At 44.8% G+C, this 24,692-nt stretch overlaps 1 protein-coding gene across 6 annotated transcripts in view; it reads left to right on the forward strand.

The window, feature by feature from the left end:
• The window catches only part of RNF152 (ring finger protein 152), a 60,324-nt gene that overhangs the window by 17,395 nt on the left and 18,237 nt on the right, over nucleotides 1-24,692 (forward strand). Inside the window, exon 1 of one of the 6 annotated variants that reach the window (XM_085537802.1) lies at nucleotides 103-11,972. The exons of 4 other annotated variants lie outside the window; for them this stretch is intronic. The gene's annotated coding sequence lies outside the window, so the exon portion shown is untranslated. Of the gene's footprint in view, nucleotides 1-102; nucleotides 11,973-24,692 lie in introns of those variants that run through there. One more of the 6 variants, XM_015854628.3, reaches the window with a different exon arrangement.

Consider the following 24,692-nt stretch of genomic DNA (forward strand, 5'->3'; position numbering starts at 1 on the left):
GGGTGGGCGCGTCGTCCCCGCCACACCTCCAGCCAGCCGCTCCTCCGCCCCGGCCGGAGCCAGCCGCGCGTTTCGTAAGCGGCAGACTCGCCCGGCTCCGCCGGCGGCCTCTCGGTACGAGCCGCGGGCTGCGGACAGGGAAGCGGCGACGGCGGTACAGGTAATGGCCCGGAGCGGGGGCGGCGGGGCGCGAAGGTTACTTAGAGAGCTGCCCGGCAGCGCCCGCCGCATCGGCGGGGTGGGCTCGTCCTTGCGCCTCGCTAGCGGGTAAAGCCGGGTAACTTGCGGACTTTTTGGTTATCATCGCTGTAGTCTATGTGGAGTCTACGGCTTTTTTCTTTCTTTCTTTCATTCTTTATTTATTTATCCCCCCATCTTCCTTCCCATGCTGGCAGTTAGCGGAGCGGACAGGCGGTCGCCCCGGAGCTCTCTCTTAGCGCAGGGTCCGTACGCAGCCCGGCCCCGCAGAGCAGCGCGGAGTTGGGTGCGGGCGGAGATGCCGCCTCCCGGCTCGAGTCGCGGATCTGCCGAGCGGTTGTTCCATCCATGGGCGGGCTGTGTTCCGACATGCCGGATCGGGCACAACAGACTTTGTTGGGAGCTTCTGCAGCCTGGATGTGCCTCAGGTCGTCAGGCGGGGAGGCACTAGGGTGTGTGTTTCTGTCATAGAGGTGTATGTAGTAAGAAAATGAAAGGAGAACAAAGCAAACAGGCTCCTGATAAGGTCCTATTCATGCGGCTACGAACGCTGTAATTTCTCCGTTCTTGTTTTCTCATTGAAACTCTTTTCCTCCTTCTTACAGATACGGTCTTTTTTTAATATTATCTTTCAGAGATCTTTTCATTTGCTACAGATTCCCTCAGGTTTTGAGTCTGCCTGAAGCTGGCAGAAAATACCCTGTAACCCTTAGACTTGCGATGTCACCGAGGTGCTGCTCGTAGCCTCCTGCATCCGGGCAGAGGTCACAGCCCTTCTGAAATGCCCACCGTGTCTGCACTACACGATGATAAGCGTGATTTAGAAACAAAGCCTTCCGCTTGAAACGCTGTTCTTGGCTGCCTAACGGGATTGGGTTTGAGCTTCTTGTTAACTGCACGAGAGGTGAAACGTAGCAGTAACTGTGGCCGAGGTGTACGGGGTCAGGATGACTTGGGGCCATTGCTGTCAGGGGCACTGATGTATCACAAGGGCAGATAATTCCATGTGTGCACAATGCACACATTGTTGGTGATGTGGCCCAGAAGCTCATATCTCTGCTTCAAGCCTGTTGTGTCTATTGGAGGTTTTGCACAGCTTGCCAGGTATGTGAGGACAAATGGGAAAGGTGTTTGTTTGCTGTTGTTGGACCTGGAGGGGAGAGAAGTTGTTGGGGCAACGCCTGGTCCAAGTTTTATACATGTTGCAAAGTCTCCTTGGAAGCAGCGGCCAGTGATGTTGGACATCCATTAGAAATGCCAGCAGGGCAGTCAGTGTTATTTCTTCCGTAATATGATGTGTTTAAATTATACACGCAAATGAAGTAGCTTGGAAGGAGCCACTCATCCAGGTAGTCTCCAGCATAGCAGTGCGTGCAGGGAGCTGGCAGGTAGAGGCTTCTGGGCACCGCTCCCCATTCGACTCGGTGGGTCTTTAGCTCTGCCAGAATCCCTGTGTGTGTTTTTCCAGTGCCTCTTTCTGGCTCCATTCAGGCTTTTTGCATTGACCCCTTGATGGAGCGGAGCAGGAGCTCTATCAGTCACAGCCCTATGGGGGCTTCAGCATAGTTTTAACTTATTGTGCATATTGTCCTGGTGAAATTAAGGAGTGATAAACTCAAGCAAGTTTACATGCAGGGATGTTAAGTTAAGGGCTGCTTTCCATAAGCTTCCCAGGTTGTGAACTGTGAGTCTTTTGTGCTTGCATAGTGCTTGGAGCAGATGCCATGTCATGGCTGGGTTGTAAATGGAAAAGCTGACCTCACTTGGGACCAATGCATGCAGACAAGGAGCAGTGCTACTTCTCTGGAGTTCTGTGAAGGATTTCAAGCAGAATTAACTTTTCTAAGTCACTGAAATATTTTTCAGACCATGACCCCAATCAGCGGATCGTGCCTGGAGGATGCATCTCTGCAGTGATACGTGTGACGTAGGTGATGGGTTGGTGTGACTCTACCAAAGACCCAGTGATTTGTATTTCTGCACACAGTATTGACTTCAGGATCTGGCCAAGGGCTCTGGCCTTTTATTGGTCTTATATTCTGTATTAACTTGTCAGCCAGTCCTACAGCCCTTCCTTGCATCAAGCAGCAGTTACTCGGACAAGTAATTTCACTGGCTAGAGTGTGGTTGTTCAACTGAGTAAGTGCTGAACTCTGAATAAAAGATGGTGGATTCGGGGTATGAGTGCTCTGTGCTTCGGTGCAGAATGTGGACAGTGCATTCCCAGAGACTGAGATCCTGGCATGCCTTAAATTCCGTCCTGTTCTTAGGCTTTACCACTGTCTGGTGAGTGGGCTGGGAGGTGGATTCTCCTCTCATTCAGAGTATGCAGAGCTTCTGGAGAAATTCCGCAGCTGTTTTGGGTCAGCCCAGAGCTTCCTGCTTGATCTGCTGGTCCTGTTTTCTCCACAAATAGCTTTGCTGCTTCTGGGCCCTACAAAGGAGGGGAACGGAGAAGCCAGCCCCCAGTAGTGATATGGCTCTGGTCTGTCCAGCTGCAAGACGTGTCACGGGCAGCCGTCCAAGCTTCCCAGAGTCTCCTGATCTAGTGAGGCCTTAACCCCTCTCCAAGCAGTTGTTTCTTTGCCCACAGCAGAGTTGCCCATTTTATAGGCACTGGCTTGGTGTGGCCTGGTGCAGGTCACCAGCCTGGGGACTGTGATGTGTCCTGCCTGATCTGGCTGTCCCAGGTGAAGAGCTGAGGTCTGGGATGGGATTACCTCCCTGTCAGCGATCCCAGTGAGCGAGGAGCCCCAGCAGCTTTACACTCACCCTTGGGTAACAGTCATCCTCCAGCTTGCACCAGTAGCTGGCAGTCCTGAAGGTCATTGATCTCCCACTTGTTAAGATTATAGGTTGGATAGATGGGAAATCCTTGAAGCAGTGCTGTCTTTGGCAGGGAAGAGATGAGGTTTGGCCACTCTCCATTCTGCCCTTGTAGTGGTCAAACCACCAGGGCCTGTGCAAGCCTGGCCATGCTGTGGGGTGAGTGTGGTCCCCATGGCAGGGGTTAGTGTGAAGTACTGCAGTAAGAGGGCTGAGGAGGGCCTGAAAATTGCATTTCTTCTCAGCATGGCTGCCTTTTGGTTCATAAAGCAAGAGCTGCTTGAGGCCTGGGAGGGACAGCAGGCTGGCAGCCACAGATGGGAGCCTGCTGTGTGACCTCCAGGGCTCCTTGGGCTGAGTGCAGTGAGCAGGGAGGACTTTGGCAGAGGTGTTTAATAGCATTGCAATTATCTGGGTGCTTGCAGGCATCACCTCTGTTGAGTTCAGTGGTGATTCGATTGTCCTGAAGACAACACTCAGTGCCATGTGTTTATCCCAGAATAGCTTCAGTGAATGAATACAGTTACCCTGCAGCAGCCCGCTCCTGCCTACAGTGTGGCCTGTTATGTACCCATTGTCAGAGTAGCCCTTCAGAGACTTCCAGCGTCCATTTTTGATGTCAGAACTGTAAGCATCACCTTAGAGGGCTAAGCTGGATCTCTAACAGCCTTCCAGACGGTGTGCTGTGCCACTAAGATTAGAGCAGCTGTCAAAGTCAGGTGGAAGAAGAAGCTGTGTAGCTGGAACCCCATGGTAGGTTATACAGAGTGCAGAGCACCAGACAGTACAGGAGGGCTGCAGGTCCTTCTGTCCTTCCCCCATTGCAGCAGTGACTAGTGAGGTGACACAGCAAACACCTGTGACAGATAACATCAAGCCCTTGCAGCAGATGTGTGCGGGTCCTTCCTCTGAGGGTGCTGGCCTTAGAGCTTCCATGTGAGAAGCCCTGGGGCATTAGCCCTGGGTGAAGCATTGCTGCTTCCCCATCCCTGCCTGCTTGTGTTAACCAGCACTGGATGTTTTGAGTCAGCTGTACATGCTTAGTGATAGGCTGGTGCTTTCTGTGTTAGGTTTTATGCCAAGAGCTGGGGAGGGATGCTGTGGGCTCTGTCTGAACCTGAGGACCTGGTAGCTCCAGGTTACCCAGGCTCTGAAGGCAAGGAAGGATGACAGTGAAGCTTGCTTTGTTAGAAACAGCAGCGTGCAAAGCTTGTGACAGTTGCTACCAGCGCCTGCTAGACAAGGTAAAAATACTAGAAAGAAAGAAGGAGGGGGTGTTTACATATGGGAGCATACAAAGACAAATAGAGTTCTTTTAAAAGCACAAAACCTATACAGTGAGTGTGCCATCAGACATGCTGCCTCTCGTCAGCTAATATCATCTGCAAATAAAGCAGGTTGTTGGTATTGCAGCTGCTTTCTCTCATGAAGCAGGGTGAGCCGGACTTGTCTGACTCTGAGAGATGTGTTGGCAAGCAGCCTGAAGTCCGAGGTGCACAGGGTAATTTACTTAAGAAAAACAACAATAAAACCACACATGAAAACAAAGCAGCAACAAACAGCGTAAGACTTATCGTCCAGGATGAGCACGTACAACCATAATGTTTGCTTGCAGCTGTGTTTTCTATGACACACTCTTAGAAGTTGCTCTTCGGCTGCATTCACCAGCAAACACAGCCTGGAGGTGATCGGCTTCTTCCCTGACCTGCAGTTAACAGCTGTAATTAAGTTTAAGCAGGTTTTGGTGTGGGAGGGGTTCAGATGCTTGGAGCTGTCAGCTGGGTTTTTTGGGATCCAGGCCTTGGGAGTTTTCATCTTGACCTTGGGCAAAACACATCAGCTGCTTTGTGCTTCTGCTTTTCAAATCCAATCTGTTATGATTCATTTCAGAGCAACTGATTGATATCAGTCTTGGTTTCCTCATCTGAAACAACCCCAAAATCCCCAAATGTTTGTGCATGAAATTGAAGTTTAAATATGAAATCTCCCTCGCTCCTCCCTGCTCTTTACCTCTGATAGCGGTGGAAGGAAAAGAATCATTCGTAGCCATCTGCTGGAGGCATCAATCACGCTGGGAGCAGTCTGCTGGTTGTTCCACACGTTATTAATGATGAAAAGATAGAAACATACGAGCTCATAATTATGTTGCATTCAAATTACTTACAAAATAATGACATTAGGAGAACAATGAGGTTACAAAATCCAGCGGACAAAAAGCAAGGAAGTGCCAGAACTAACATTACCCGGCTCCCCTTTGCATCTGCATTATGATACAATCTTGAATTCTGTAATTGCATCATTTTTTCCCTTTCAGAGTCCCTCTTTTAGTGGGTAGGTGATTACTGCATAATTCATTTTCTCTTCCCCATTTACTTTCTGCACGTATCTCCATGTATTTATTTTACACCCCACCCAGACCTTGCGCTGAGCAGTGCTGTTAGTTCCTTCCTGGGGGCTTCACAGGCAGGGAAGCTCTCACTCTTCCAACATCTCAGATGCTGGCACTGCATTTATTTTCAGGAACTGAGGCAAAGAGTAAGCAGAGCTCAAATGATGGAAACTTCTTCAATTTTTGGCTGCCTAAACATGATGCTGAGGGATGTGTTTGTTTTTCATTCACCCCAGAGTACCTGCCGTGATGTAGCAGTTCATCTGCTGGAAATACAGGGACAGCTGACTGGAGCTGGGAGTCTTGGCACTCTTGCAGGGCAGCCTTAGATGCACTGGATTTGCAGAGAGCAGGGAAGAACTGCTTTTAGTGACTTGCTGAGCATCTGACTGGGAGAGAAAGTTAAGTCCTGCCTGCAAGGTGGTGCATCCAATTTTGCAAGTCAAGTTGTCTCTCCTTTCCTGATGTGCCTTGTTCACTTATCTTCCTTTCTTCCACTGAGTGGGGCAGGGTCTGAGGGACCGCCGTCACTTTTATCATGCAGCCCCTATCTTTTTTGCCTACAGCAGCTGATTTGCTGGTTTACAATTAGAGATAGCATCAGTGAAGATGTGTTACGGGAGCTTGGTGAAGGTTGTAGAGGCGTTTCTCATGGTACCTCTTAATTTCGGAGTGCTCAAAGTTTACAGACCTTGTATTAACAATGTAACACATCTGAGTTTTTATGTAATTTTCCAGCTGGACAAAGGGAAATGGGAGAGAGGAATAAAAAAAAATTGACCTGTCACATGAATCTGCAGTGACCCTGGTCATCCACAGGGTTTAGACCTTTGGGCTGCAGCATTAATTTCTAATCCATGAGCCAGCAGCTTGCACCAGTTGGCTGTGGTACTAATTGCTAGAATGGGGTGATGTGCTGAGCAGCTCATATGTTGTGCTGGGTAAGCTTGCTGTCCCAGGTCCCGTTTTGGGATGGACTAGGCAAGGTGCTGCTGCTTCCCAACTCCTCTTTGACTTGCCTATGTTCCTCCTGCCTGGGTTTTTATCTCATCCATCTATTTTGGTCCTATCCATCTATGACACCTGTGTCCTGCCTCTCCCCTGGCTTGCTGGTTCCACTGCTGTAGCACATGCCCAACATGGGGTTGTGTGCCATCTTGATTGAAATCTAGATCTAGAATTCTTGTATTTTCAATCTGTAGATAAAGGCCAGTCCAAAACCATGAGTGAAACATTTTTTGGGGATTAATCTTCCTTGCTTTCAGTGTACAGCTATTGCTGTGGACATCCTCCAAGATCAGACAGTAGGGTAAATGGCTGCTTTAGGCCAACCCTGTAAAGCAGCTTTCTACTTAAAGAATATGCTGTGCTCTGCTTGTTTCTCAGTGTTTCTTTCTACGTATTCTCACTTGATCTTACCTAGCTTATTCTACTGTTAAGCCTGGGTAGATATGCTGTTTTATAGGTCTGAATATGAGGCTTAAATTACTTTGCTTCGTAGAAGAATGAGGAAGACAGGCCGCTTAAATTTCTTTCCTGGGGGTATGTGGATGTAGGTGTTAGAGGCTGGGCTTCAACGGAAGAGCAAATTGGTGCATCTCAGTCGCTTCCTGGAGATAACATGTAGCCTGATCCAGCAATTAGATGCTTTCTGGCCTGTACTTAAATTATCCTTACCAATTGATAGCGATTGTCTACCTATGGCTTTGTTCAGAGGAGAGGAGGGGGAGGAAGGTTGGTATGAACCTCACGCTGCAGTAAGAAAGGAAGAAGCAGAAATTCTGATGATGCTGAAATGAGTGTAATGATTGGCTTTCTTTACTCTCTTGGAGCTTTTTTGTTTCATTAAAATAGATGAGGAAAAGTGGATACCAGCAAAGAAAATAACAGCTGTCAACAGAGACGGGGGTTGGAATGGCCAGCCTGACCTGCAGTGATACAAAACGGGATGAAAATGGTTTTAAACTCAGGCTTGTGTTCTTGGGAATTTGTGATATTAATCGTGATCATGACAGATCAGAAACATGTCAAATTAGAACAATAAAAGAATGACGGAACAGAGTGTCTTTAAAAGTTTCGAATGACTCGACAGATTGTACGCCTCTACTAATTAATTAATAAGCCAGATACCAAAAACTGGCACCGACCATTTCTCCCAGCATTATCACTATGTGTAAACAAGTCCAAGTATTTTGGAACTGAACTTTACCTACTTGAAAATGGTGCTCAGAGGAGCATAGCTCTGCTTTTTGGCTCTGACCTGCATGTTCTTGGGAGCCAAAGATGTTGTCTAAAGAGTTTTGGAAAGGTAATGGGGAAAAACTGGCTTGTGTCAAAATCGAGATCTACACAGCTTTCAGAGGCGGAAAGAAATGGTTCTTTGTGTTGGAAGAAGGTTGTGCATCCCTGACCTGGCCACCTCCAGCCTGGAAGGCAGCCACGAGCGTGTGCAATCTGGTTGAGTGTGAGTAAGGGTTACGTGTTGGCTTCAGGTGATCTCTGCTGCAGCCTCGTGCTGGATAATTTGTGTGTTTTTCTTCTGAGGGCAAATCTGGGTGCACCGCAAGTCATCACAGCTCCATGGGGATATAGGCCATCGCCCTGTGGCGTGGCGCTGTGCTGGATGTGCCTTGCTGGCATCCCTCCACCTCCAGCTCTGCCTCCTGCTCTCATCTTCCTTAGAGTGCCTGTGGTTGGTTGGATGCTGAAAGGCATGGACAGGACTTTGGGAGAGCTGGCTCAGCAGAAGAGGTGGAGAGCCAGCTGATGCCAGTATTAATATTCTTTCAGAATTGATGGATGAGACGATTATAAAATTGCAGAGGGAAGTGAAACTTAAAAGGAATCCATGTTTTAATTGCATTTTGGATTTTTTTCAGCAGCCAGCTTCTAAGGTGCATGGCAGATCCTTTTTTTTTCTGTGAGGTTGTTGATGTAGACTGCAATATATTGTTTAAAACAAAAAGAAAAGGATAAAAGAAAGAAAAAAGGCAATCTGCTTTCTTCACTCTGGTGCTCTCAGTCTTCAGTTGCATTACATGGGAGTGTGCTGTGTCTAGACAATCAGGTCTGAAAAAGGAGTAGGGAAAAGGAGGCTGTGTTGAGCAGCTCCTACTATACCTGTGGTGGTGAGATGCTCAGGCCTGCATGAGGCATCTAGGTGGTGGACTTGCATTTCCCCTATGCACCTTGCAGTGCTGCTGGTAGGAGCAGGATGCTGGAGCCATGCCATGCACTACCTTGTCTTCTCCATGGTGCAATAATGTTCTAGCTGATGAAGGCCCCATCTCAACCTCTGAGAAGCACAGGTTGCAATTTTAGGCACTACATAGCTAGCTTCTGGTGAATGCTGGCTCAAAAATACAGCCCAGATGTTTTGTGTGTTGTGTGAGCAGCAGTTTTGCTGGAGTATGCTTCGTCTAGAAGTGGACCAGAACATTTTTCATCCAGTGTTGATATTCTGTAGACTTTCAAGAAAAACACTGCTTGGTAATAGTTATCCACAGTCCTACTTTCCTCTGGGATTGAAAAGTCTGCTGAGTTTCTTAAATCCTAATTTGCTCTAATTGCACTTATTTTGAGAAAGTACACATGTAGGTAATTTAATTAAGAGGAGGAAGTATCAGCATGTTTTCTTCTTGTCCCCTCCTGCTTTCTCCTAGGTAAAAAGCTGAGAGAATGAGGCATCTTTCTAGAAGGTCCTGTCCAGAAGTGTGGACTCTTAAGTCCCAAACTTGGCAAGTCTTGGCATTTTGGTGGCCCTTCTGTCAACTGTAAGGGGTGTGCTCAGGTGTTGGGTGGACTCTTTCTAAAAGTGATTAATTCAGGGTGGAGGCGTTCTGCCTGAGTGCCCCATCATGCTGGTGTTGAAGCTCCGTGCCCTCTGCCTCCCTCTGTCTCCTGGAAGGATGTTCTGGGTCTGCTTAGCAGTGGCAGGTTCCCTCTTTCCCCCTGCTCATCTTCCCAGGGCAGCAGGTGATCCACGTTGTGAAGTTTAGAGATGAATTCCTCTGGCTGCATTTCCCACCCTAGTGCAGGTTGGTGTGTTAATGCTTTGACATAATTAGGAAGAGTGGCATACTGAGGAGCCTGCTTGCTGTGGGAGGCAAAGTAGCGGATACTCTGAATGCTGTGTCAGCCCAGGCGTGAAGCAGTTGTGTGAATGTTAAGATTTTGTGGTGTGTTTGCGTGTGGTGGCTGTATGTCAGGCACAGCTGGCAGTGCTGATAGGGGGATTTCTATTATACAAACACTTGCTGCTTAGATGGGAAAAACTTGCTGATAGTGGCATTCGATGTCCAACAATTCAGCTGCTACTGCTGGATCTGTGCTGGGAAGGTCTCATGGCAGCAGGATGTGGTGCTGAGCCATTCCTCTCGCTGTTTGGAATATTTAAAATCTTCAAGGCTTTATTGTTAGCAATACTGCATAGAAATGAACTGTACTTGTGTTGTTTGCAGGTGCTTGGGAGCCTGTTTTCTTTGTTCCACTGTGGCAGGTCTGCTAACATCGGTGACTGCAGCTACACATTGCTTGTCTAGGTGTAGCTTTCACGCCTGTTGTTCTCCATATCCAACAGCTCCTTGCTCAGCTGGGGACAGGCAAGCTTGGGTGGTGCTCTTGAGGTGTTATAGCTGGGGGATGGCTTGGGCTCAAATACGAGGTGATATTGCTCACATAGCCAGTGCCCAGTGTTGTTTTTTTCTGTTAGTTCACAGGCTTTTGTTATATTAGTTAGTACCAGAGATGTAGGCAGCTCCTAGCTCACTCCTGTGCCATGTGCTGCTTGCCTGCTGCTTTGCTGTCCCGGTATGACAATTCATGAGCTTCTCTAATCTTTCATTTGCAATGCACAGCTCTGAGCAGAAGCCAGCACCTCTCTTACAGGGGCTGGAGTCATTGGTGTGACACGCTCCGTGCTCTTGAGATGCAGTGGCTTCCCCCTTGCATAAATCCTATCCTGCACAGTAACAAGCAGATCCCATTTTATTTCCACATGGCTTGCTCATGCAGCAGAGAGGATGCAGAGAAATGTATGCAAGCATTTAGGTGGGGGAAACAACCATTGAAGGCTTCAGTGGTGTCAAACGTGACAAATGCTGAGCTTCTGTGTTAAGTACATCCCTTCCAAGAGGAAAAAAAACCCTTGGTTGTACTTTTGAAAGCAAAACTGTTGGCAGATTGTGCGTTAAGTAACTGCCTCTATGACATCGTTAACATTTTATTTTTCATTCTTGCTACTGCGAAGGAAAATAAATAAGAGGCTGGGAAGAACAGGTAACCATTAGTTTGGGTTTTTGTTTGTTTGACCCTTTTAGTGCATCCTTCTTCTCAACATCTGATGTCCTGGCAGCCTTTTACGATCTCCTCTGAGCAGGAGACTGGTGATACGAGTCATCCAAAACAGTGAGTCCCATCAGTAGTGCTCTCTGTGCTGGCCTTATTAAAATAAATTTTTAAGGTCACTGAAGATGAGCTTCATCTGAAAAGAGTACCGTAAATTGGCTGTAGCGCACCAGGAACGTGTGGCTTTTTCACTCATGTCAGTGTAGACGTGTTCAGGCTCTCTGAATCTTGAATGAATATTCTTGAAGTGAAGACTGGGAGTCTTGTAGGCGTTAGCTGAAGGAGGAAACATACTCCACTCGAGGGCTGTGAAAATAACAAGCAGAAAGAAATATAAGTTGCGGTTCTGTGGTGCCTTGTAAAAGAAAACTGCTAAACATGTAAGTAATAAGTAAACAAGTGCTTGTGAACTGTGTTATATGACTTGTTTTGTAAATTTCCCCTTTTTGCCAGTTTCTGTTGTAAGATTGCTGGCACCTTTTGCAACCAAAGAGCTGGAAGAAACTGCTCTGTAGGAGTAGTAGCAATTTCAGGAGGTTGCTTGGTATCTCAAACAGCTTATTAGGTTTCTTTGGATTATCGCACGATATAGTTAGTACCTGGTAGTTGATTTCAGGAGTGCATCATGGAAATAAATTTGATTAGGAATAATGCACATACATCTTCCATCAGTGTTTTGGCTGCATTTTCTAGCTTTTAAAGTTCAGAATTCCAGATACTGGGAAAATCTCTTCTTGCACGTTCCCTTCCTGTGAAAAGCTGGTGCAGAACAGTTTGCTTGTAGCAGAGGGAGAGGCCAGAGGTGCCCTGCACCTCCCAGAGCCAGAGGAGCTGAGTCTTGCAGCCCACACGTTGTTTGCTTTGTAAGCTTTGAGAGTGCAGTGGATGTTTGGAAGCAATGAAAATAGACGGCCATGTGGCAAGTACAAGAAATGATTAACTCCGCTGCATTTATTTTTACAGTGAAATTGCATTTTCACATCTCCACGAGGGATACTTTATCAGGATAAGAACCCAGCAAAGCATTTCTTTTTGTGGACATAGCAATTTTGGCGCAGATGTGATGAAATTAGCGGCTCTGTTGATGAAAACAGAGCGAGTTGGTAAAGCTGCAGCTTTCAAACTATGACTGCATCCTCTCTAAGGACACTTGGCGATGTGGCTGTGATGATCTGAGGTTGTATTTCTTCACCTTCCAGATTGGCTGGAAAAGGTATGTTGGGCAGTGATCGTCATAGCGAAATTAAGTCATGGGGATTATAGAACAAAACCTGGGATTAAAAATTATATAGGAGATAGAGCATTATTTGGTGGAAATTTGATTTCACTTTCTAGTGACTCAGAGAAGGTAGCAGTTAAGATCTGAATCATGTTTTTAAAGGTGTTCTAACAGGACTTTCAAAGTTGTGGGCACACCACATTCAAACAATGTACCTGTAAAAACTTGTGAGTACCAATTGCTTGTGCTTGTGAATGGGTCAATTGCTTGGCCCACCTACTTTTTGTGTTTGCATGCAAAATAATTTACATTAGCAGTAGAGCATTCTGTGTGCAGGCAGGTTATACAATGCTGATCTGTGTTCAGGCAAAACAGGCTTGGGTAATGTAAGTTCAGGAAGGTGCTTAGGTAGGGCTGAACGTTTTCTGGAGGCCACCAAATTGTGCCTTGTAAAAAAAAGCAGGGGGAAAACAGAGTGAAGAAGGCAGAGACTACCTGGTTGCTGTAGCTAGGACCCAGTCTATTCAGTCAGCACAGTGCACTGTTGATGACAGGGAATTAGCAGGGCTCTGTTTCAACTGGTTTCCAAAATGACTCAGTATAAGACCTGACAGTGGGGTCATGTGGATTTCTTTTAAAGGACCTGTTGTACTAATTAGGTTATGTTATGTGGCTTAGCATTAGTTAAGCATGCTCAGGGTTACTGGTAGGAGTTCAACCTTTAATTTCCTGCTGGAAGCAACTTCCCTTCAAGATGTACAGGAGTTGTCATTAAAGACTGTAACACATTAATCCCCATAGCACTGTTTAAATTATGGAGGAAAGGGGATCAAAGAAGCTGCAGAAAGGAGAAGGGGAATTATTGCGTTGTGCAATTGCACAGCTTAACACTCGATGTCACAGGGAGAAGATAAGTTGTGTCAGTGTTAGTAAATATTTGAGTTGAGTCTGTTCATCTGCATGTAATATATGTATGTATATAAATAAGTGGCAGCAATAATTATGTATTATGGCTTATGTAATTGCTTGAACAGGGCAGCAAAGAAAGTAAGACTTCCAGACTATTTCTTTGGCTCATTACTGGCCTCTCCACCTCCAGGCGCTCCAAACTCTGCTCATACGTTATCTGAGTTCACCGTGGCTTCCTGCTTTTCCCTGTCCCCATCCACCCCGTTTCCTCTTGTTCCTGCCCTGGTTTCCAGCTCCTGCAGGGAGCCCAGTGTTTTTTGTTGGGTTGTTTTCTGCAGCCTGCTGCCCCCTCCTTAATCTCCAGCTCACAGTCCTAAATTTCTATAGCAGGTGTAAGCTAGAAAAAAATAAAAAAACTCTTATTTTTTAAGCATCCTTATCCGGTGTTAGTTTTCAGATGCTGTGCAAAGGATGGGTGGAGTTGTGCTACAGGGAAACTTGGTGTGAAACTTGCCATGCCAAGTAATTCCAGAGGTGTAATTCTCTGAATGGTCAGACCAGAGTTTTTTTTATCCTAGAAAGTCGGTGCCCACTAAGAAAATCTTAATCCCCCTGTGCTGCTGGCTGTTTGAAGTCCGGGGGCAAAATTAAAGTCCTGAGGTGTGAGGCTTTGTGTCTCTGGAGGGCAGGACCTCAGCCCCATCTAAACCAACTAGGCCATTGCACTGCCAGGCTGTGAGGCAGAGTGAGCCAATTGTGCAGCACGTGCAGTGGGGTGTCTGTTTTTGGCTGGCTGTGGGAAGATGCAGCCATTCCCTCTCATTATGTTGTTGTTACCTGGTAGAAGAGGCTGACCCCAACCTTGCTATGACCTTTCAGGTCATTGTAGAGAGCAATAAAGTCTCCTGAACCTCTTTTTCTCCAGACTGAACAATCCCAGTTTCCTCAGCAGTTCCTCATTAGAACTGTGTTCCAGACCAGCTTTGTTGCCTCTGATGGCTGTTGGTACTCATTGCTTGTTTCTTTTTTTGCTTTTTTTTTCTTTTCCCTCCAGGTCTAACAACTCTCAGTGGCACCTCCAGTAATGTTTCATTGCCATGCAAAAGCAGGAAAACACTTTGTCAGCAGCCTACTTCAGGCGGAGAAATTTATATCTGTGAGAAGCATATGTACAGAGCAGCAATTACTCAGATCATCAATATTTATACAGCAGATAATAGTCATCATGGACAAGATGAATATTGTCACAACAGCAGTAGTTGCTGTAAGGGGGGGATGGAAATATAATTGCTAGGTTTCTTTAAACGGGATAATTATTTAACTTTCAAGTGATTGGTGAAAATTGTATAGAGTCTGAATCAGGTATTCAGTAGGAGCTCATCTCCTTCTAGAAAGTAATGGAAATGCCCCTCCTGTTTACTCTCGTGTCACATAGGGAAAGCTGCCTGGGAAGTCTTTTGCATGCTGTTTTTGCTGAAGGCAGTACTGGTGTCAGTAGTGGAGCCAAAAATGATGAAAAAAAACCCCAACAAAACAACAGAGAAAAGCCCAGCGACTTGTTTTGAACATAGTTTTAGTTATGTTCACTTGCAGACAGACAGGTGTTTGTGGATGAGATGGCCACAGCTGCGTGCACTTGGCTTTTATGAGCCACAACCCAGTGTTGACTGCAAGGTGGCCATCCCTAGGGCAGACTCTTTACCCCCAGAGATTGCAGCAGCTGTACCAGGGTTCCCCTTTCTCTTCCATCCCCTCTTGTGGCTGCCTGAATGCTCATGTGTGTCATTTGTTATAGACAATTGCTGAGGTAGACAGTCGCCTGCAGTACTTGATGCTCAACATGAAGCTGTGGTGGGTTGGTTGTCATTTGTAACACGAATCACACCAAAAGTAACACCAAAGTAACTCGAGAACATTCTTGACAGAGTAGATACACGAAAGACCATAAATACAGCAGCATCGAGCTTCCAGATACCTTAGCCTAGGGGATGCAGATAATGATGTCGCTGGTGCATTGCCAGGAGAAAGGAGCCCCAGGAGTGGGATTTGAAAAAGCCAGCATCCCAGATAGGGAGCAGTGTAGGCTGGCTTCAGGAAGAGTCAAAAGGAAGCTCTTTTAAGTCTACAGTCCTCCTTCTGTTGCAGGGAGATGCTAAATTGCTCTTTTTTATTCACTTTTGGAGTTCAGCACCTTCTTCTCTGGTGCAGGCAGGAGAGGAGCCTAGTGGTAGCACTCTGTGTGAGGTGCAGTGCTTACCCAAAGGAAAGCAGGGCTGTGCTCCTACCTCTGGTGGCACTTGGTCGTGGATCTTTTTGTAGGTAAAGCTGTTAGGCTGCCTGGATTCTAGCCCTTCTCCAAATGAATTTTTAATAGAAAATAATTAAACATTCATTGGAGCAGGGACAGGAACCCAGGTCTCTCTCATCCCTCATACTCACTTTTCCTTTCTGACCTGAATATTGAATTATGCACTTCAAAGTAGAATGGGTTCAGCAGGAGGCACTGGCAGAGCTCTGCTGAGCTGCTGAAATTGCTGGTACTTAAAACATTCATCTGGGAGAAGGGATAAGAATGTTATTATTTTGTCAGTTTGATGCTTAGTGAATGAAAGTTTCCTTCTGCAGTGAGTGCAGAAGAACTCAGGTTCTTACAAGCTAGTTTGCTCCTAAGTAATTTTCTGAACCTTTCTTTCATTGTAGTAAGTTGCATCGGGATCTGGAGATGATGAAAAGGGACCACTTCTCCCCTCATTTAAGGAGATACTGTGTTTTGGCCTTACTATCTCCTTGAGCCCTGTCCCATTAATATTCTAATTCCATGATGAGATTTTAGCAGGGAGATTGGTTGCTTGCAGAAGTCACGAGTCCCTCTAATTCTGTTTCACTTCAGGCTCAGGCACTGGGGCTGTAGATCGAGGTCTGTCTGTCGCACTGGTGGAACCCAATTAAAGTGTTTAGCGGTTTTGATGAATGAGGATTTAAAGATTCAGTGCTGCGTAGTAGTGTTCTTTCAGATTAAAAATTGGAAGAACTGTGTGACAAAGGATGGAGTCAGAATTATGTTGCTATGTCAGAATGTGTATCCTTAAGAATTTTCCTTGAGCAGAAAAAAAAGCCTCCTTAACTTCTGAGCAGCAATAGGGTGAAGCTGTGTCTTCAGTTAGTTTTACAGCTATTTTGTGAGTTCACTCTGCATTGCCTTCTGGAAATCTTCCCAGTGTCCAAGATTTGTCAGAAGGCTCATTGTTTCAGTTTATGGGTGGAAGACAGATCACCCTTAACTGAAAAATCAGAGGGAACACTCAGGTTTAGGAATGTTAGCACCATTTCCCATGGGAACTAATTGGCATGCTTTCTTTTCCCATTCCTTCCCTCTGGGCTTGGCTTTGTGGCTGACTTGCATCTCTTCTTTTCACGCTGAATTGCCCATTGTGGTTGTTGGAGATAAAATCTTGCTCGGAAATCCAGTCAGTTTTGGTGATTGGAGTCATCCCATATGTAAAGACCCTGTATTGGTATTATGCAGATCTGAAAACAAATAGCCAAATATCTGTTATTTAGTAGAAAGGCAATACTTGCCTCAGTACAGGTAACACAGCTGTTCATTTTCTTCATCAAGGCATTCATCTGAAAATCCACATTTTGCTTAAAACTCACTTTTGGACTAATTTCAAATCAGAACTTTGGCTTAATTTTCAAGAGGAAGATATCATTTTTTTAGGCACTTGCAGTAATAAACGTGTCAGCAGAATAATGGCATTTCTTTTAAGGTCTAAGTAGAGTGAGTAGGAGATGGGCGTTTGATTTGCCTGAAGAGACTCCTCTTGGTGGTCTAGCGTAAACATTTCTACATATTGAACAGAATGAGACTGGCAAAGGGAATGTGCTCAAATTTCATATTACACTCCGGATTTTACTTTTGACAAGGTAGATTACCTTGCCAAAATAAAAATCAAGAGAAATACTGTGGTTGCAGTAATTGTGGCCTACCGATATATAGTCAGTCTATTAGAGTAGGCAACGTATGAAGTTTAAACGTGTCTAGAAGATAAAAGCTGGTCTGTAGTAGCCACTTGATAAGAAATTCATACTGGTGTTCCTGAATATGCTCGTAAATAGACAAAATAAACCAGTGAAAAGCATTTTATATAAGGAAATGTTCATTTTAAGAGGAAATAATGCCCATCTTCGTAAGTAGTTTAGGGAAATATCCTCACACCATGTTCCACTTCGTAGTCTTGATTTAGTCTGCATCTTTTCTGATGCAGCCACATCCTTGGCCCAAGAAAGAATGCATAAGGGGCTGCTAATGCTCTAATGCTGGTAAGAAGTTATGCAAAGGAGGGTGCCTTCTGACATTACTTTCATCTTTATATCCAGTCGTTTGGAGCCAGCATGACCTAAAGGTGAGTGGTGAAGGGCAACGGAGGCATGCCCTAGGACCACAGGAATGTTATTGTTGCAGCCCTTGGAGGATCCCATTGTAGCTCAAAGAGATATGTTGCTGCTTTCTCCTTGAAGTCTGTATGTCCATAATCATGGGTTCTCTCAGAACCTCACATCTCTTAAAATATAGCCATTGTTACTGTAAAGAAAAGTTTGAAAACATGACTCCTTCCCCTTAAGAAGGCAAACAAAAAACTCGCTTTGTGTTTTGAGAAACCTGACATATCTCTCCCAGTGCTTGTGTTACTTTCCTCCGCTGCCCTCTCCTCTACTGGCTGAAACTCACTCTGGTCTATTGGATAAATTCTTATCTTTTTATGTTAATTAGTGGTTATGAAACAGGAACAAAAAAATTAAAGATCATGCACTGGCAATTTAATGAAGTGATAAGAATCTACAACTTTGTCCTTTAATAAGATTATAAAACTGTTGCTTTGGTAAAACGAAGGGAGATACGGAGGTGGCTGCAACCTATACACATACAATTTTAAATCAGAGTATCATAATATCACCTTTTTGTGCAATTTAAAAAAGTATACAGTGGCATTTTTCTATCAAAGACCTGTGCATTTCGGTGACCTTTACTGCATTCTTTAGAGGGTTTTTGCAATCAGACATAAAGGAATGAGAAAATGTAATGTTCGGTTTGTTTTTTTTTTTAAAGGTCTTCAGCTTAATCCCATTACAGCTGCACTACTCCCAGTTAAGCACCTGTGTTTTGCACCTGCACCATTCTTATTTTGAGGAGTCTGAAAGTCTGCTTGCAGAATCTGAGCTGCTTTGTGAAAGTAAAGCTAAAAAAAAAGAATATAGGAGGGTAGAATGATGCTCTTCAAAGCAAGAAGCTTTTGTTCCGATATTTCTTCCCTCTTTGGTCCCTCAGCTCCATTAAATATATGATAGTTTCTTCTTAATTTAAATTCAGAGCTTTCAAAAAAGATTGGCTGTTTTTATCTCTATTGACTGTAGTCAGCACCAGGGGAATTTTATGTGCCTTTCTGAACCCGCTTACCACCACTTGTCTATGTTCTGCTGCTTGGGAACATGAAAGCTCCCAAGAGTCCACGTTAATTGCAGTCTCCTCTGTCAAGAGAGGTTGCTCGTTAGAGAATGCAGATTGTTGTACCGAACAGAGAGCATAGAGAAACCTGGGCACCCCTGAGTTCTGCTTCCACATCAGGTGGGTGGAATGTCAAGTGGAACATCCATCTGCTTGGGGAGAGCCATGGAAACGGAGATCAAGTAAGTTCTTACAGCAACAACTGCAACGCTTGCTAACTTGGAAGTACTTCTGATGTCTCATGATAATCACCAGACAGTTACACGCTTCATTGCTGCTCCGTGTTTAAAATTGGTATGGGTTACAGTTATGCTTCATGACTTACTTTTCTACAGATTAATATTTTATGAGGCGAATCCACGCTGGGATGGCTGCTAGGAAGGCAGAGTAAGCAAGAACAGTTGCCCTATTCCTCTTTCTTTGTCATCAGCCCATTCTAGTATAGTAAAAGATACCTGCAAACTGTGTGCTGTGTGTAGGATGCATGGACCTTGAGCTGAATCATGCTTCTTCAGCTAGATAATGTTGGTGACCAGCATGAAAAACGGTATGTGTTACTGCTTATTGGGAACGAGTTGTGAATTCTAGATATATACATGTGAATTTCCAGAAACACAGTGAACATCACGTGGCGTTGATTGTGGGTGCTCTTCAAGGAGGACACGTTGTTTTGCCTGGTTTTGTTAGGCACGTGTATTGCTCGTATCCACAGAGATGACCTTAAACTTCTCCAGTTTTGTGTCTTTGTATATCTGGGGTCAGTTTGTGGAGAAAGATGCCAGAGATCCACTGACAGGAGAGGAAAGGTAATTACTTTCTGACAGACCTTTCTGCTACATCTGCATAAATGGAAGGATCCTGTGGTACAGATTTGCCATTAAGGAGAGTATAAGTGGTAAAAATGTCTGTCTTTTTGCGTGAGGAATGAATATTTTCAGTATTTGTATAGTTTTTAGATAATTCATAAGGACTTCTGATAAAAACAGTCTTTTTTTTTCCACCCAGCTGTATGACCTTTAATGTTTTGACTCTAAACTTTTTCAGGGGAGGATGGTGTAGAAATTGAATCTTTATCAACTGAGTCATTTCATGAGGTCTCTAAAAATTAACTGCTATGCTTGATACCTCAAGTTAGACAAAACAACTAGCTTTAAAAAGAAAAGCACGATTTTCCTTGGTTAAAAGGTTCCATGTCCTCCTATACCCCCCTAGTTGCTTGGTGTTGGGCCTTGTGTTTAAGACAGACTGACTGGGAGCTTTTCAACCAGGAGCAAAACAAACTAATTGCTCTTACGGTTAGACGAGATCTTCAAAGACTGGGTGAGCCCACAGCTCTTTGAGTTGGATTTATTTCTTCTGGCTGAGGAGGATCGTAGACAGAGGCTTTCCTGCCAGTCAGCATTTAATTGGAAGAAGTGTCAGTTTGACTGAATTTGCTGCGGGAGGAGTGTGAGCGATGGGGTGAGGCAGAGGGCTCTGAGGAGGGTGGGAATCGACGCTATGCCTCGAGGAGCCATCTGTGGAGATGCTTCATAGCTGTGCAGGCAGGGCTGTGGATGTTTTGTATGTGTAGAGGAAGCTAAAAATAAACAGGAGGCAAAATGGTTTCTTAATCATTAGGGTGTGTTGTGTGTTGCTGTTTTAAAGCAATAAAAAGGCAGCATTATTTCAGCTTGTTTGAAGGAGTTCAGGAGAGCGGCAGGACACGGAAAAAGGGCACCAGTTCTACATACACAGCATGGGAAGGATCTCAGCTTGCCCAAAGGGAGCAAGCCATGAACCCAGCACTTTGGGTGTGCTGTGCCCTGTGCTTTCAGACTCGATTCCTCTTATCCAGCACAGTCATGGTGCTTGAAGGTGTGGCTGGAAGCGTTTGTCTCTGCTCTTTGGGAGTGAGAAGGGGGGGGACGGTCATCAAACCAAACTTGAAGCTGGTGGCACAGCTGATTTGAACGGTCTTGCTTGGTCCTGCAAGCCTTGCTGCTCGGTGCTGTGTATTCTGGAGTGCCACCTGCTGGCTCTTGCTCTCTTAGCTCTCTTTTCTAGAAGCAGCTGCTCTGGGAGATGAGAGCTCCAGCCAAAGCTTGTGGGTGATAGTAACAATAATAGTATTATCTATTTGTATTGATACCTACATTTATTTGTTTATTTTTAATTGCCATAGCACTTAAATACCCTTTATATTGACAAGGACCTCACCCTGACAAGTGTTCTGCAAACTCAGTGTGAAATAACACAAGTTCCACTGCTTAAAAAAACATGGAACACTGTATGATGAAGTGGTTTAAAGTTCAGAAAATGATTTTCCCAATAGATGCTGCTTTTTTGGCAAAATACGAGACACACAAAAAAGCACCCATTTGATTTTTTTAAAGGAGTAATCATTAGAATGAAGGCGCTTGACAAATGAAGTTACTTAAGCAAAAGTTAGGACAATGCTGACCCAACTGTAAGAAGTAACAGTGATGTCAGTGAACTAAATAAATCTGAGGTTCTTTTGGCTAGAAAGCAAGGGGTGTTGTAGTTTGTGGCAGAGTGCAAACCTGGATCCAGAGCTGAAGTATTCTTCATTCTAAATGCGAACTTGATTTGGTAGTAGAGAAGTATGTCTCACGTCTGCTTTGTCACATTGATTTTCAGCCTGTTGGCCAACTCCTCAACTGGTGTGAGTTGTGTGGTTCCTGTGGCATTGCTTTGGCTGTAGGCATTGATATCTCCAGTGTCTCATACACTGCTGTAAGGCACACAGGTATTACTTTAACAGAATAGAATTAAGATCTTAAACGAATGGAATTTTCTTTAATTCTGCATAGGTACTTCCTAGACCAGATTCTTAGACCATAGAGTCTTCTTAGACCACACCTCTACTTTATAGAGTGATGAAACGGGCTTTTGGCCTTTCCTCTTTTCTTCCAGCAGTCTGAGTTTCACCTTTTTGGCTACAAGTGCTGTTCTGTGTGATGCTACGTGTAATATATGTTGCATGTATGTGGTGAAGCTGCTCTGATGCGTGTTCATAAGCTATTAGTGACTTTTTGGGATGTGCTTTTGAGTCTACCCGGGATGAATGTGACTCTGAACTACCTGCCTTTCCAAAGCAAGATACTCTAGTTCTTCTACAAGAAGCACCTCATAAAACAGTAATCCCATCAAACAGAGGACTCTTCAGGCTTCAATCACATCAGAGAATGTGACTTATGTGATGAAAATACCCCATGTTGTGTTTTTTATTTATTTTTGAGCCAACGACCAGAATGAATGACTCTTTGCAAATGTGCGGCTATGAAACTACTGCTTAATAGTTGGGTGTATTTATCTTATTAGCTTTCCCTGGGCTGGGTAAGAAAAAGAAAACACGGTGCATTGTCTGACTTATGTATTTGCATTCAGTAGTAGGGTGGTGTGAGTTAGAGGTAATTCTGTCCCAACCAGTGGCTGACAATATCAAGAAGTTATACCAGAGTCAGTGCCAAAAGCTTTGTTTGCCCTTTGCTTTACCTAGGTAAAATTTTTTTCCTGTGAACGAAAACAGTCAAACTGAAACAAAAGCTGAAATGGGTTGGCATTTTAATGGAAATTACTGTTTTTGCCCAGGGAGAAAGTATTTGCTTAATTTGGTCTGAAATCACGGATGAATTTGTTCAACTTGAAACTGCATTTCTTTAGTTAGCTGTAACTCAGGTTCTGAGTCCCAGGGAATCACGAGACTGGTTTGCAAGTTAGAGACTGCAGTTCAGGGAGTTCTGGCTAATCAGAAGCTGGGGCTTCTGAAGTTGATATTTTCAAGCTTTTCACTGAATACTGAACTGATTGTTGATAATCATGAGCCTGAGGGACTCAGCATTGTTCTGTACAATCAGGATTGTGATGAAGTCCTGAGCATTAGCAATATTGTGCTCGTTATCTTCTCAAAGCTTGTTCTGTTGTTCTCAAAGCTAATTCTGCAGAATTAGGCCCTAAATTAAGCAGCAAAGCAGTTTGCTTTATTTTGATATTTTGCTCTAATGTAGCATAACACCATCCTTTCTCAGCATCTGCACTCCTTCATGCAGTAAATGCTGTATACTGTTAGATAAGTGCTGCCAAGTAGAGTGTTTTTCACACCAGGGTGTTTCTAAAGCAGCCAGACTTTGACTGGCAGAAGTATGATGGGTGATGTCTAGCCTGAACTTCGAAACTCGCTGTAAAGAAGGAAATACAACCTGACAGATCTTGGCAGGTCTGATAAACTCCTTGCAGCTACAGAAGGTGAGTGGCTCTTGGGATTGAATACCTACCATTTCTGTGAAGGAAAGCAAACAGATTTTGAGTAACACAAGCAAGAAGGGTTTATCTTCCCCTGCCTGAGAGTTTGAGTGGCTGATGGCCAGTCTTCATTATGGCACGACTGTCTGAGCAGGGAGGCTGGCAGCTCTGCAGCTTTGTGCTCGGTTTCTAGGGAGCTGTAATTTATCTTGGCCCACCAGAGAGGGTTGTGTGACACGCCAGTGAGGGCCCAGTTGCTACCTGAGTTATGGTTGTTGGCCTCTATGGTACCTAAACTGCATTGCTGCAAGGTGACTCATCTTGCAAACTGTGCTGGTTCACACGAGGCAAAGTGAGTCTGGATGCAGGCTCCCTTACCTTATTCTAGCCTTCATCCTAGAAGACCATGCACAGAAGTCTTCTCCCACAGCCATGCCCATGTCTATTGGCATGAAGGGAAGAGCCCAGAACCTTTCCTGGCATTGGTTTATTTCTTCCCTTCTAGTCAGAAATATTCCCTGGTGGGACCAGGGCTTTGAATCTTTTCATGCAACCATTCAGGTTAGTTGCAGATGTTCTGGGAAGATTGGGTTGTGTTTTCCCAGGCTGCTCATATTCAGGGTGGTATGGGAGGAGTGAAGGCTTCTGCCACTTAGAGATTTAGTGATCTGCCTGTGGCTGCTGACACCGGTTCTCTGTATTACTTACTCTGATGGATAGCGTGTTAAATATGTAAATGTGCAACTGACCTCAAGAGCGTTTGTCATCCCATTAACTTCAGTGGCTAATGTCAGATCATTCACTTCATTACTTGGCTGCTCCAGACCTCCGAGTGGAGTGTTTGTAGTTATAGGTAGAACATGCAGCTTGGAAAACTGTTGGAAAAAGTTATTTATTCTCTTTAGTATGCCAGATCTTTTGGGGAGGATTTTACTCTTGTAAAGTCCCGATATATACCAGGAAAGCAGATCACCTAGAAATAGGAAACCATGAATATGTATGCTGCTTGGGCTTGGCCTACCTCTGCTTGTGATCCGTATTTGCAGTGAGTGTTGGACTGTTCCCAAAACTCAGGCGGTGAATGTGGTATTAATATTATTAGCTGCCAGGAGTGCTACGGGGTGAATGATTAGTTTCCAATAAGAGAGCAGTTTTTGGTTTGGTTCCAGTTCCTTTTGGTGTAGTCTGCAAACTAGAATGACCGGTGCTGTGACCTGGGGTAGTTGTAGCACTTATCAGAGGCTGCAAATGCATGAAGATCACCATTTGTCTGCATTAGAAAATGACATTTTCTGGCTGACCTTGAGGAGCCGTGCTAGCTGGTTATCGGCTGCTCTCTTGTGAAGATAAGCTCTTGGAAGTCATTCTTCTGTGTTATGACATCTGCTGCACCTTTTCTCTTGATAAATAGGGGGACTTTACTCCCTTGCTCAGTAAATTTCAGGAGAAAGGTAATAAGGTTTAAAGCTACCATCGCAGTGTGGTCTCCCTCAAACCTTTCTCTTTTTCTTTAGGATCTATGTGACAGAAAAGATCTTCCTTATTATTATGAGGCTCCTACCACCATGTTTTCCAATCGCTTAATCCCATCCTTTTCAATGCAAGAGGGTGTATTGTTTGGATTCCCTTGAATCTCTTACTATTTTTTTTTCCTGTTATTTGCTGAAGCAAAGGAAGAAACCTCCACTACCCACACCCTCACAAAACACAGCCCAGCCCAGCCTTTGGGAGCAGGGCTGCTGAGCAGTGTGGGTCTCAGCATCTCTTCCTTGGAAAGTCACACTTTGTGGGTTCCATTGTATCAGACAGAAGCACAGAGCAGAGTTGCTTGAGGTAAGCATGAGATGGGCTTTCTAGTTTTCACATTATGTAAACAGCACATGAAATGGGAATGTTGATTCCTTTCTGTCTTCCTCTGTTTGAGCCAAAATACAGGCAAATTTTGACCTGGTTTTATCAAAAACTACTCAGAGAGCTGCACCATTCACTTCTCTAATAGTCGACTGACTTAATATGCTACTTCAAGCTGATTTCCAGTCAAGCACCCACTGACC

The sequence above is a fragment of the Coturnix japonica genome, chromosome 2 (genome assembly GCF_054131305.1).
Source record: "Coturnix japonica strain WE chromosome 2, WE-NBRP24, whole genome shotgun sequence".
Classification (NCBI taxonomy): Eukaryota; Metazoa; Chordata; class Aves; order Galliformes; family Phasianidae; genus Coturnix; species Coturnix japonica.